The sequence below is a fragment of the Zonotrichia leucophrys genome, chromosome 2 (genome assembly GCF_028769735.1).
Source record: "Zonotrichia leucophrys gambelii isolate GWCS_2022_RI chromosome 2, RI_Zleu_2.0, whole genome shotgun sequence".
Taxonomy (NCBI): domain Eukaryota; kingdom Metazoa; phylum Chordata; class Aves; order Passeriformes; family Passerellidae; genus Zonotrichia; species Zonotrichia leucophrys.
The window spans coordinates 124,714,940-124,729,805 of record NC_088171.1 but is presented as its reverse complement, the minus strand read 5'-3'; the positions used below and the strand labels follow the sequence as shown (position 1 = coordinate 124,729,805).

Genomic DNA, 14,866 nt, shown 5'->3' with positions numbered 1-14,866 from the left:
CATGGCTCTGACAGTGTTAGACACACATTTTAAGCACGCTAACAATTGAAGGAAAATGCTGTACAGAGTGTAGCGGGTTTACAGAAGAGGCAAACAGGGATTTTGCAGCTTATAATAGAGAGAGTCTTTGATATAACTGTTTCAAATATTAGATTAGGGTGTATATAATTTAAAACTCTTTTCCAGTTGTGCTGTAAATTTAATGGCAAGATTTGGTTGAAATGAGCTCTTGTGGTCTGCAAGGAAGAAAATCAATCATCAGGATGCACCTTATCATTTTGCCATATCGTTGGTAGGGATGCAATTAAATTCAGTCTGAAAGGTCACAGTGTGGGGTGTGCATTAACCTTACCCTAACCTGGTGCCTGATGCTGCCACTGAGAAGGAGTTAATAATGATAGCAGTTGGAGCTGCACATTTGTTCTCTCTTTTTTTCAAACCTATCTGTGTTCACACACACTTCTAATTACGTCTTTGTGCATAATATTAGCAGATATCTAGAATATTTGCAGGGTTGTTAATTAGGTTGTAGACTAGTGTACAGTGGAATGTACAGCAGAGTTCCACAGCTGGTGGCCAAACCCACTTAAACTCACTTGTTGGAGTTCATGTTAATGCAGGAATATGTCAGTGAGACAGGGCTTTGTTTTGTTTCCAGACTCTGATAATACTTAAAGCAGCAGCTGCAAAAAGTGGGTTCAGTAGACTTTTCAGAGAGTTTTCAAAGTGCAGTAGAGTTTCTGAATGCCACTTGCATTATACACATTTGCTCCAGATGATAGAAATTAAATTTCCTATTGAGAATTGGACAAGTACTTTGGTGGTGAAGAGACTCTTGACCTTTTTAACCTAATAAATTAAGTTATGGGGAGGTATTTGATTTTAGGTTTGATTTGGGAGGCCTCTTTAAAAGGAATCAGGTTTCCCATATTAGCTATTGAAGAAAACCAGTGTTGTGCAACATTAAAACAGAAGTGGAGTTTCAGGGAGAAGGCAGAGAAAAAATATCCATCCCTTCTTTTCCAGAGGCTTACACTGAGAGGTCATCAGATTTTTACTTCTAAAAAGCATTTTTGGTCTTCCCTGGAAAGCCATTTTTTGTTGTATGAGACTGCAGACTTTTTTATTGAATATATTGAACACTGGGGCATGAGAATGAGAAATATAAAATGTAAACTTCAGATTTTGAGATGGTTCCAGGGGAAGCAGATTTGGCAAAATAACAGCCTGTTAAGCCAATTTCTAAAATACATAATATTTTAGGACAAATGTTGATCAACAAATTAAAGTCAGGGAAGCTAATGGAAAAGGGATAAGATAAAAAATTATTAATAAATATTTTTGTGCCAGGGTTAGCTGTTTCATCTTCTTCAGTTCTGTTGCTAAATAAAAGCAAGAGATGCAATTCATCTCCATCTTGATAAAGAATTTGAATGTGGTACCCACATGGAGATCTATCAATGTGGCAAAGAAAAAGAAGATTCATAGAAGAAATGTTAAATATGTAGAGAATTGAATAAAGACGAGAGGTCAGTATTATCTTAAAATGGTGAGAGTGTTGGGCCAAAGGGAATATGCTAATTAAATTCCTCAAAGGAGATGAAACATGTTTAGTATTTTTTTATCCTTGTCATAAATAAGCAGCAGTATGCTTATGAATTTGACAGGTGACAGAATTCTTATGAATTTATAGATGACTCAAAGGTAAGAGTCACTGGCATTTCAGAAGAGGATCATAGCATCATACAAGGATTGTGTTTTCTTCTGAGGTGGTGTGATAGATATGGCATAAAATGTAATGGTGCAAGGCCATGCTTTTTGCTCTGGTTAAAGTGAGGCCAGGCAATAAAAATCAGTCCCTGATTATCTCTGAGGTTTGTCAACAGACTTTTCTAGGTGCAGCAGAGGTAAAAATAAAGAACAGCTTTAGGATGGAGCATCATGGAGTTCATAGAAGGGACTCGTGAGTTTCCTTGCAGTCCTGTGCTCCTGTATTTATTTCAGGTGTTTCTCTTGAGGAATGGGATGTGCATGTGCCTCTCTGTGTGTGGATGTTTTAATTAAATTGCTAGCTGCTTCCATGTGTCTGAAGCATTCCCCAGTGGTGTCTGTGTCTGTGCACTGGAGCAGTGGGAAGGATGATGTGTTCTTGTGCACGCAGCTGCAGCCCAGCAGGAAAGGGGGAGACTTCAGAGAGAGCAAACTCTGCAGCTCCTGGAGAGATGCTTGTCAGCCACATCTGCCTATCCCAGGCCCTTTGCTGTTGGGGGAATGTGCTGAGTTTCTGCTCCTCTTTGGATCATCAGCCATCACTGCTCATAAGCACAACCTAAATATTGGCCTGCCTGCAGAGAAATAGAAAAAATCCCTTTTTACAGCACATAAGTTTTGCTCTTGGAAGACAAGAAAGAGCCGTGTCCTGATGGTGAGGTAAGTGCCACGTCCCACATTTTTGCAGTTCCCAGAGGCAGGCTGGAACAGTTAAATTGATTGTTTGGTTGAATTGACTTTCTGTGCCAGGCACACTGTGGGTAAGTAAGGGCAGGCATATACAGGTACCCTTGGGTACCGTCACTGTGCTCTGGCCAAAGCCTGGTTTCTCTGCTGCTTGGATACTGCCATGGGGAGGGGACCTTGAGTGTCAGAGGAGGATGTGGGGGGTGGTCTGCTGGGCCCCAGGACCAGCCTGTGGCTGAGCTTGTGATGCTTGTCTTGGGTTGTGGCTGCTCCTCGTCCCTCCTTGCACGTGTTCCTTTGAGGTTTGTTGGGCTCTGTGGATTTCAGGAGGAAGCATGTGTCACTACTTCTGTTATCACTAATCTTGAAAAGGCAGAATTTAGGATTTCACAAAAAAAAAATCCAGCCATTAGCTTCATCTATTTGTATGCTAATGCTCATTTTGCTTTAACTGCCACAGAGTGGAGATAATTTACTCCACTTAAGGCATACTGGTTTTTGGTTTAGCCATGACAATGGTTATCAATAGTGGGATTGTATCCTGCAGCATCTGCTTCTTTTTTTATTTTTCTCTTTTCATATTATTCTCACCCATTTTCCATGCTTGCCTTGTTTACCCTTGACATGAATGATTATTTCTTCCAAATATATTAAACACATTAATCAAGTTTTCATGGCTGAAGCAGATTTAATATGCATTTTTAGGAAAGTATTGGACAGATTTCAGTGTTGTTATTCCAAGAATTTTACTTGCTGATTTACTGTGCTTTGAGAGTAAGATTGTCTTTTGTGTCAGACGTGCAGCATGGCAAGCCAACAAACACGAGAACCAAGAGTGACTTGATGCTACAGACGAGAATGTGTGATTTTCTTTCTGTCATCTAGTTCTGTTTAATACCAACAGAAATGGCACATCTCCCACTTCCCTATGAGTACATCTTCTGCATTTCTGCAGTGAATCCAGAACAGTTTGATCAGGGCTTTCCCCAAGGGGACAGAGGAAGCTATGGCACTGTCCACTGTCCACCACTTCTCTGAGAAAAAGCTTCACAGTCCAAGTGAGTGAAAGGGTTTTATTTCTCATGGCATAAAGACCTATGAATGTGCTCAGGGGCCACACATTTCACTCTATAATTTTCTACTTGATTATGCTTTTAAATTGCAGAGCAGTTGTATTATTTTTATATAGCAGTATCATGAGGGTTCAAGAGTACTTTTTAACTGGTGTTGAACTTTAACCTGAACACTGAGATTCATGGATTTATTCTCTTAATATCCCTTGATAATCACTCTGTGCCTTATCACTGTCTCTTCTTGAGGAAGGCAGAAAAAAATACAAACCAGTTTGTTCAAACTCATGAGATGAAGTGATGAAGGTCTTTATAATCTTACTGGATAAAAGGAAGAAAATTGGACCAGAAGTTCACATCCTAATTATTGCTGAAGTTCCAATGTAGTGTGGGAACTGTTCTGTTCTAGGTAGTAAGGAAACACATGCTCTTTCAGTCAGAGGCATTATTATTTTTGCATTATTTCTATCAGCATCACAATTCTGCCAAGTGAAAATACGTGTCCAGACATTACATGGTCTTCTTGCTTTTCACAGTTCATTTTTTCAGTCTGTTGATGTGTGCAAGTTCTTTCACCATGATTTGAAACTTCTTAATGGTGTCGACAAACAATTGTGTATTCCCACACTGTCAAACAAGAAATTTGTGTTCTTCTTGCCTTGGGGTAGGTAAGGACGTAAGATTACATTACAGAAGATTGATTTCTGTTCTTCATGTAAAAAGAAAATCTATTCCTAATCTGGTTTGGGGTGAGAATTCATAGTGACCATCTGTGTGAATATTTTACCCATAGTTATTTAATTTTAAAAAACAATCTGGCTCAAAAAATTAGTGGGTTTTTTTGCTTTTATTTTTCTCTCCCTGAGTAAGGTTTCCTAGTCTGGCATCTCAGGGAAGAGCATCTGCTTCAAAGGATGGCTTTGGAGGTCCTGAGTTCAAAGATGTTTTTGGAGATTCTCCTTACCTTTTTAACAAATATTTCCATCATGCTGCCTCATACAGACTGTAAGAAGTCTCCAGCTGTTATGAGGAAGGTCTATAGTATAAACATTCATCTCACTTCATCAGAGATATAATCATGCTTCACTCCTTAATATGAATGTCTTGTTCATCTTATTCCTTAAAAAAATTATTTTGACATTGTGATTTACATTAATAATTCACAATTTTGACAGAATCTTTTTATTAAAAAAGATCATGCCTCACATTTCAGCCTATTAAAAACAAAATTACAATGGATTTAGACAGAAGGCTAATAATACTTAGGAAGTCCAGTCTGCACATGCATTTTTCATTATGATTGACAACCTGTTTAGAAATTCTATGTTTGTAAGTTCCAGCCCAGATTTTCACTAGGTCTCAGTGAATATTTATTGGAATTCGCAAATACCTCATAGTTAGGCTGCATTCTGTCCCCATGGGAACATTTTTCCACTGGACATTCAGATAGTTATCCTTTATTCACATAAATACTTCAACAAATATTCAGCATTCACATTACATGAAATAATGTACTTACATTCATGTGCTGTGTTGATATTAATGTCACTACAAATGTAAAATGTTGATTGTTTGTGCTTGGACATTCTCACTGCAGCACTCTGTTAGGTTAAGGATGCTACTGGATATCAGAGGGGAGTGCTGCTCCCAAAACTCTTTGACCTGGTTCACTGCAAGAAAGCAGTTAAAAGCCAACATGGAGACAAAAATATCTTTCACAGCTGTGACAGCACAACATGTGTTAGTACTTTGTGTGAAAATGAGCAGAGACAATTTAAACTCTGCATTTGGCCGATTAGTTCTATGGCGTCTTTTCTTTGACAATAAAGATGCCATTGGCAAAGCCGAGCCAGAAAGGACAGAGTGAGTATTCCTGCAGAGACTGCCTAGTAGATTGGGATGCTTCTGGCATACAGATACTTGTAGCAGATGTTTCCAATTAACTGTAATAATTCTGAAAAATAAATGAATTTTCCTCAGGATCTCCTTGATGAATATTGATGTGGTGGCAGTCTCCTCAGCCTGAAAGTGCTCACGGTGGCAGTGCTTGGTATGGAAAGGATAAAAAATTGAAAGGTGATGATTTGCCTTAAAAGCTGAAGATGCAGATCCTTGCACAGGGTAGAATTAGGAAAGGGCTTTTGTCTTAGTTTCTCTCTCTGTTCTGGCATTTCCCCTCCAGCCAGGCCTCCCAGGCAGTCAGCCCCACGAGGCAGCCTGTCCACGAGACACCACGCCATGGGCTCACAGCCAAGGGGACATCCATTGCTGCAGGACAGAGTGGATGGGTTTGTTGGGGCCCTAGGTGAGCTTAGTGCCAAAAGGATTTGTTCCTGGAGTGCTGGGATTCGTGAGGAGCACAGTGCTGGTGGAGACATGCGAGCTCTCCAGGGACCCCACGGCGCTCCATGCGGAGCCGCTGGGTTTGCCTGGAAACACTTCCAGTGTACGGAGAGCTGAGCTTGGTGTGGCTGTGCTGTGGGGTACCAGAGTGAGCATGAAGGCTTCTGGTAGAGATTTTTTCAGCACTTCAGGACTCTTGTTGTGTGCTGTCCATAAACAGATGGCGAGCTCTAGTGTTTAATAAAAAAAAAAAAAGAAAGGCAAAGAATCTTTCATAACTTGCTGAGAATTTAATATGGCTTTATTTTAGCTCATTTCTTTTTGAGTCCATTTTGCTTTATTTTCTTCCTTGTAGGTGTATTTCTTTTCATACCTATAGCTAGCCTAAGTAGTTTTAATTTGAATTTGATGATTGATATAGTTTTATTTTTTTGAATGTACCAGTATTTTTACCAGTCCTATTTTTTACTCTCTTCATAACTTCGTTGCAAGACACATTTTTGTGGTGATTTCAGGTAATTCTTGTATTTATAGTTTCTCCGATTATTTAGTAGCTTCCATGTCTTGAGACTGATGGCAAGCATTGCTACTGTCATATCTTTGCATTCATTTTTTGTTTGTTTCAAAAGCTAAAGCTGTGAATTGGGTTATTTGAATGAGGCATGCTGTATTGTATGTTTTCCACATTAGCTCTCCGAAGTCTCCTCATCTGTAGCACTCACAGAGTATCCTGCTTGTGATATCACAGAGTCAAGGTCTGGTTTGGAGTGGTGGCCAAGCTAGCCATCAGGAACAAAACTTTCTGGCTGGTGCTGCTGCCCTAAATATATGCCTCTTAGCTGTAAAGCCCACTGGGTATTAATCTTCCCTTTAATTCCTATGTATTCCTCCTACTCTTTTATGCAGCAATGGTATTAGTGTGTTTGCAATGCAGACCCATTGTGTGGGGTCCTGCCTGCTGCTGTCCTTTGACACAAGCCTTCAGCTACTCCACACTGCTTCTTTTGGCTTCTAGAAACTCAGCTTCACAGGCTGTAAAGGGTCTGTGTAGTGTTTCTTTAGAAAAAGCCCAACTGACTGTGTATAATCCTAAGCCACTTCATTTTTCAGTACTTTACTTAACATTATCTCCTTTCCATAGAGAATTCCATGTTCAAGAGACAAAAACGGTATCAAGCAGTTCATTGCAAGGCTTTTTTAAAGGGAATTGTTTGCAAAGCAAATTTCCTTGCCCATTGTCACCATTTGGGAGTGTCTCTAGTTTACTGCCGAGTCAGAAAGTGCAGAACATGGGCTCTTAGCAGTGATAGGAACCCTTCCCCACTCACATGTGCAGCTCTGTTTTGTTTTCACACATTTATCCACCCTTCAGACACTCTCAGTGAGAAAATAAAATTATATGGAGGGGTAGGGCTGTTTCTTTTGTCTTTTTTATGTTAAGGCAAATTGAGGATAGGAGGGTGATGCTGAGTCAAAATGATCATCTCTATAACTCTTGTAGGGCTAGCACTAAAATAAGAATGAGATGGGACAAGAGGTCTTGAGCAAATGGAAATGGTAAAGCTGAAAACACAAATGTGAAAGACAAATGGTTCCTGTGAGCTCCCATCTGTATTGAAAAAGACTGTCAAGAGCAGGGTTTAAACTCTTTTGGCTGCATGCTTGCGTGGGACAGAATGTATTTAAAACAATTCCTGTCAAGTTTCTTCCTAAGCAGGAGTGTCTGGAGAAATAAAGGACTGATGGAGCACCGCAGGCTCATGGTGGGTGAAGAGGTGTTGCTCCTGCACACAGGATCAGGTTCTAGCCTTTTCCACCTGCAGAAAGCCAGAGAAAGCTTAATGATTTCAACAGAGCAACTGCACAAAGACTTTATAGGAAAAAAATAGGGTTGGAAGTGGCAAACATGATGGGAATACAGTCTTTCAGATTATTTGCTGTGATTTTTCACCTTTGTTTTAACCACCTCCTGGCTGGAGTGCTGCAAGAACAAAACCATGGTCTTCTAAAACAATTTTGTAGGCATTTTAAGAGATGCTCTTGCAGCATAGATGAAGTATTAATGTAGCAGTGCTTTGGTGTGCCTGGGGGATTCATGTTGTGTTGATTCAGTGATGAATCAAGTAGGCCATGTGCAGTGCTGGGAGATGCACTGCTAATGCTGTTAGAGGAGAGGGGCTGCAGCAGGAGGCAGGGAAGGACAGGGATGCAGCTGCAGCTAAGGGGTGGCTGAGCAACAGGAGCACAGAGCAGAATTCAGAGAGGTCACAGGTAGCAGCAGACCTTGACTGGTCTTGTCTTTGTACCCATGAACAGTGGGTTTGCACATAGCTCATAGTGGGTGGTAAATATGAACTTTGTCTGGAGGTGTGACTTCAGGCCCCTATCCTTTTATGTTCTCCCTCTGTTAAATATTGTTATAAAACCCCCAAACAGCATAGTGAGTGGTTTTTTTGTTGTGTTTTTCCTTCTTTTTTGTAAAGGATCTATTGGCAATTATTATTATATCAGTAAGGAGCAATATAAAAGCCAAAGAATTTGATGCCTCCCGTGCTTGCTTGACAACATTAAATTACTGCAAAGAGTGCCCCTTGTTTAAATTAGCATATATGTAAATTTTATGTAAACTTCTTAACTTATTCACATTTTTGCATTAAGCTCTTCTTGTGTTTTATGAGCTTATGACCAAGCAACAAAAGTTTTATTTTATCAGGATTTGGAATTAATGGAAGACTGAAGTTAAAAAAACTAACTAAACAGTAAAAGCTGCTTGATGGAGAGAGGCAAAGAGATTTCTTTGTGTGTACAAGACTTGTAATTTTTCAAAGTGTATCTGCCAGCCCACTTATATCTCTGTCCTAATAGGATCACTTGGAGAATATCTGAATGTCTGGTATTTTACATTCTTAACATCTGAGTTTTAGTTTTGAAGTGGCTGGACATCTGAAATAGCAAACATGCACATGTGAAAGACCCTTATTTGAGTGTACAAAGTAAAATAGTGGAGACATCCACATTAGTTGGGATTATTGACTGAGATGCTTCCCATGTCAGGAAGAACTGATTTGTTTCCCAGGGCATGCTTTCCAGGCTGATGTTCCTAGGAGATTTGCCCAAGCAAAGATATTCAGGCTTTGACTCATGATGAATTCTGGTAACTGGTAATGCAGAGAGGATACTAACAGCCACCCAAAAATTGGATTTTAAAAATGATGGAGAAAGAAAATGAATGTTTTGTTTTTCGCTTCTTCAGTTATTAAAGGCAAGGGTGGAGAGGGTACAATTACCATTTGCTGAACGTCATTCCTGAAGCACTTCAAGGGGGGTGAGGCTTTCCTAAACATTCTGCATGGTGAATTTGTTTCTTCTGCCCCACAGAATTCAGATGAGTGCTTTTCCTTGTTGCAGTGTGTGAGGCACCCTCGCGTTGTCCCTGCCCGGAGCACGAGCAGCGCTTTGCTGCCCGCATTCCCACGGCAGCAGCCAGCAATCTTGTCTGCAGTTAAGGTCTCTCCATCCCCGTGGCTCTGTCCCTGGTGTCTCAGAGGCAGCACTCAGGGTCCCACGGGGGAGCTCACAGCTGGCTGCAGCTGCTCCCCTGCTTTCCTCACAGAGCGAGGAATGTACGTGAAAAAGGGGGAAAACTGTAATGAAATACATTAACAACTGCTAGGAATGAAGCAAGCTCATGCAGATGAATTTTAGGGGAGCAAAAGCTATTGATACAAAGCCACTTTATGTGTTGCAATAACTGATGGCTATGCCACGGGCTGACCCCTCTTCCCAGGGCCTTGCTGGATGGTGGGGTGGAGGTGGGGACCCCCAGACTCCTTCCTGCACCCCAGGAAGGAGGGTTCCCAGCTGTGGCTGAGGTGCCGGCAGGAGCACTGCCCTGTCTGCCAGGCCACTGCTTTCTCCATGGCCAAAGGAAGGGATCTCTGTGAAAAGAAGGTTCACAGTATGGAGGGGTGGGATGTATGCACTGGACTTGGGGAGAAGCATGTGGGGGCTTCTTTTCTTGTTCATCTCCCCTCAGGCTTAGCAGAAAATATTTTTCTCACATCCCTGGCTGTCCATCTGGCTGCTTTGGTGTGGGAGAAAACACATGCTGAAGCCCATACAATTTGCATGGATTTCATGCAAATATCAAAGCAGAATTTCAGGAGTTGGTTAAGTGTGGGTTTTTTTCTAAAAGGCTAATGTAATCTTCTGTGGTGTGTGATTGCATCTTCTGGCAAAGCTCACTTGATTAAGCAAATCCCATTTCTGGGATCTAGAGTTTTATGCTAGCATCTCTCCCAGTTCAATGAGTTGGCATAGGAAATTCTGTTTACTGTCTTCTCTGGTGCATTTGGTCCAGTGTGGAGTCTGGAGGTGGTGAATATGCACACTAACACTCTGGCTGTCTCAGTGTAAATGTAAATTTACTCATGTAAATGAAAAAGTCACATTCAAAGAATTAAAAAAAAAAAATCTTATCATCCACAAGTTACTGCAGGTTTCCTTTAAACATCATAATCAGTTCTTGCTGGCAGGGTGATTTTAAAGGTCATTTTCAAAAGAGAGAGAGAGACATATAAATGTTCTGGGGAGTCCTCCTTGTTGGGGCACTGGTCAGAGCAGTGATGCTCTGCACTCTCCAGCCACCAGTCCAGTGCACTTGTCACCTCCCAGGAGGTGCCCAGGAGGAGGATGGTAGATGGTGGCACCCAAAAGACAGCTATCTGCAAAAGTCCCTGCTGAAATGGAGGGGAAGGCTGCCCAGGGGTGCTCTGCCTCTGCTCCCTCCTTGTGGCAGCTCCTGCTTTACTGAGCCATGCTCCTGTAGAGCCTGGATGTTCCGGGGTCAGGTCTCCCTTGCAGGTGGCTTTTCTGTGCCAAAGGCTGGTGGAGCAGGGACATGCCAAAGGCTGGGCCTCTGCCTGCCAGCTGGAATGTATTCCCCATGCCCAAGATAGCTTTCATTATGTTGATATTAGTTATTTTAAAAAACCAAAGCAAATCAGCTTCTGTCACAGCCTTGCTGTGTGACCAGGGCAAAGCCTTTATTAGCAGATACTTTGAGAGCTTTTATGGAACTCCCCTGGTGGACAGACACCTCTGACTTACTGGGCCACTCCACTCCCAGCAGTGATTGTTTAAAGTAAACTTTAAAGTCAAGGCAGGGCCCAGTTTCTCAGCGCCCCTTGTGTAAGACTCGCTGTATCAGACACTTGAAAGATTTGCTCTTTTAAATTCCTTTTTAATTAGTCTATAAATTCTTTCACTTCAATCTTGTAAACCAAGCTTGGGTGAGGCTTTCAGGTATGTGTCAATGCATCCATGACAGGTATCTCCAAGGGAGAACAAAGTATTGAAGGACAATATGAGGTACAAAACCAGGTCTGATCTCTCACAGGTGGTGTGGTGGGCAGGCAAAACAACAATAGCAGAGAGAGTGTGGAAACACCAGCTCTTACTGGTCTGTTGTTCAGCTTCAAAAGCTGCTTGAACCTGAGGGCTCAGCAGGTCCTTTAGGATATTATTTTTTCTTTTATATCAGAAGCATAGGTCAGACTTTGGGCAGCATTGACAGATTTCAGTCGAGTGTCACATGAAGCAGGTGCAGGGGCAGCCAGCTCGCTGTTCTGTCCTGTGGGTACTTGGGAGGACAGCACAAAGAGCTTTAGCTGCATTAAGAAAAGTTTGATGTAATTAACCAGCTTTTTGTTTGGATTGGGTCTAAGGTTGTACATCTTGTTTTTCCTGATTTTTAAACCAGTTCTCATTCTGAAAGATATAGTGATAATCAAAGAGAACAAGAATGGTTAGCTGACAGTCTACATCCAATCCTGCTTTTCCTGAAGTTAAACTTTGAGTATTAACACTGTCTCAATTCATTTTAGTTAAACAAAGGTTTCTAAGAGAAGGGAGATTTGTTTGTTTGTTTGTTTGTTTGTTTGTTTGTTTTTGTGGTTTTGGGGTGGGTTTTTTTGTTGTTTTTATGTTCCTTGTTTTATGAATAAATAATTGCTGTGGACATTTTGTCGCTGATGCAATACTTAAATGTGATTCCACAGTTTCTATGTGGCAGTGGCTGTGGTAAGAAGACTTGTACAGTTTGTGCAAATGATTGCACAGAGAAAAATCACATCTTAATAATTACTTTTCATATAATGCAATTTCCTGAGCACAAACAGTTTTATGTGGTATGCTTTTGCTGAGTAAGATGCCAGCACTCTTGACAGAAAAACAGGGATAATTCAAACAGGTCTGAAGGGATCAGGACTCAGGAATGCAAGGCAGCCTTTGGAGGTGAGATGCAGAGCAGTCATGGATGGTGATGAAGTACTGACAAAGCTTCTCTCTGTCACAGCCTGTCAACAAATGACAGGAGGATGACATTTTTTCTCTCTTGCACTTGTAATCTCAAAGTTAAGCCCTCATAAACAGATAAATATCCTCTCATGGCTGATTTCCTGATTAGAGTGGTGTCACTTCCATTTCCAGAACCTCTGCCCACTAGGACCTTACAGTCTGATCAATTATTTTGAGGATACTCTAATCATATTTTACATTTTTAAAAATAATTATATTCCCTTGTGCATGTGAGTTAGCAATTTGATTTAGATAATCAGATCTTGTCCATATATTCAAATAATTCATGAGAGTTTCTCCTTGTTGGATATAGTGATATAGGATAATGGATTTGCACAATTTTTTAGCCAAATCTGAAAACATTTGGATATATTGAGTCAGAAAGATCTTTGACCTGAAATTTAATTAAGGAATGGAAAATAGGAAAAGTGAGTGGATGCAGGAGAGGATTAAACAAACAAAAAAAAATATCTCTGTTCCTTCAAGGTTTTGGTTCTGTTAAATGGTGTAAAAAAGTTTTTTCATAGAATAGTTGAGGCTTATAAATGGCATAAATTTGAAAATTAGGAAGAGTGGAAAATGGAAACTTAGTCATTTGATTCCTTTCTTCATTTTTAACAAAAATGAGAAAGCTGCAGGGGAGAATAAAAGGCAGCTGAAGTTGAAGGAAGCACATTTGTAGCATCTATGTCCTAATGAGTAACATTAGGAAGCCATATGTGAGTATTTAGTCTTGACTGTAATGGATTGAATACATTTGGTCTTGTCTGAAGGAAAAAAGCCCAGATCTATCAAGTACATGGGTGAAAAAACAATTGGAAATTCTGGTTACTACAAATGGAAACCAAAGAGCCATGCTCAAATTCTTTCACCTCAGATGAGGTGAAAGTTTCACTTCCACTATCAGTGTTTATTAGACAGGTGAGAAATAATTTTTTAAATTACATCAATTATTCTTAAATACTTCACTGGATGTATAGTAGTTCATAAGTACTGTAATGTTGCAAACCAGCTTCCATAAGAAAAATTATTTAAGAAAATTATTTGCATCCTTTTAGTACAGAAGATTAGACTTATATTGGTAGATGTCAGATCTTTGTAAGGCTTTGACGTGACAGCTCTGAGAAGGGGCTTTGGCCACATGCAAGTTATGCCAAGCTGAAAATCCACATGGCCTGAGTTAGTCAAGAGTTAAAGAGCTTTTAACAGAGAACAGTGTAGACCCAAATGATCTGTGCCCAAGTGAAATACTTCAGTTTGATCAATAGCTCAAAATGAAATACAGATCTTTCAGCAGTGGGGGCAGCCTGGTGTGTATTTGTCTTCCTTTGTGTAGGAGATTTGCACTTCCCAGCTTTGCCAAGCTCCCAGCCAGAGGCAGAGGTGATGCTTGAGTAAATGTAATTTTGTGTTTGGTCTCCCATAGATGGAGAGGACCTGCTATGATCCAGCATTTGTCTCAGGCAAGTAGAAGGAGCTGATGAGGTTCAGGTACCAACGTCACGTAACACTACAAATAAAACAGCCACAAAAGTAATGCTCTTGGAAAGAAGGAATAGCCGTGACAAGTTTGACTGGAAAAACTGTAATTGAGGCAAGTCTAGAATAAGCAGTGTTATCAAGTTGGTTTTCATCAACAGCTAATCCTTAAACTTAACTAGGATCTCTTGGGTTCAGGCTTCATTATCACCTAATGCAGGCTGAACACATCTATCTGGACTCATTGGAGATTTGATATAACACCTATTTAGAGAAGTAATTTACAAGTGTTAGTCTTATCTGTATGGCCAGAGATGTTCATAATTTGTTTAAAGATGTTTGCTTTGTATTTGTAAAGATTGAATTTGCTGTAAGGGAATTAGAGTGGCAGTGACTAAGTCTTTGCATACGTCTTTGGAGAAAGAATCTCTTGGCCTTGTGTTTTCAGAAAACTGAATATTGAGTCCCTCTTTCTCTTAGTTGTAGATGGAAAGTGGCAGTCTGAACATGTGTGTGTTTTAAAACCCTGTAAGCAAACCAGATTTTTTAGAATAGCATCATTCTAAGAAATCTCATAGTTTTTCTACATCTCCAAAGACACAGATGGCACCTTCCTGTCCTTGCCAGTGAATGTGTGTAGTGCTCCTTCCTCTTGCATGATTTTATGGAGAAGTTCTTCTCTGAAACTACTATTTTGTGGTTCCTTAATCCGTGATGGAAGTCTTCTGCCACCTAGGCTGCCCTGGGTAATATCCTTGTGTTTTTATACACCTGGAGAGCTAAACAGGTGTGAGATAGAGGTGAGAGCTTTCTCAGATTGATTGGATACATCCAAGGATACTGCAAGTTAATGGAATTGCTGGGAAATTACACCAGGGAAACTCAGGTCTTCTTCTGTACTTCTGCAATAATTGTGAGAATAGTCTGAAAGTATTCATTTTTTTCATGGGGCCCTGACAAATAATATCTGCATCTTTACTTGCCATAGATATGGGGAAAAAAGACAGTAAGGTCTTTTAAAAATGAAAATCAAGTAGGATCACAAAGGTTCAGAAGGAGAAGTATCTCCAAAGAAAAAGTCAAACTATGTCATATAAACACCTAACATGTAAGTGATAAATCTCTCTGCATCTGTTGACCAGTGTAAAGATTGAGTTTTG

At 40.4% G+C, this 14,866-nt stretch overlaps 1 protein-coding gene across 5 annotated transcripts in view; it reads left to right on the top strand.

The window, feature by feature from the left end:
- The window catches only part of PAG1 (phosphoprotein membrane anchor with glycosphingolipid microdomains 1), a 103,905-nt gene that overhangs the window by 43,561 nt on the left and 45,478 nt on the right, over positions 1-14,866 (top strand). Inside the window, exon 1 of one of the 5 annotated variants that reach the window (XM_064706276.1) lies at positions 3,448-3,515. The exons of the other annotated variants lie outside the window; for them this stretch is intronic. The gene's annotated coding sequence lies outside the window, so the exon portion shown is untranslated. Of the gene's footprint in view, positions 1-3,447; positions 3,516-14,866 lie in introns of those variants that run through there. 5 annotated transcript variants of the gene reach the window in all.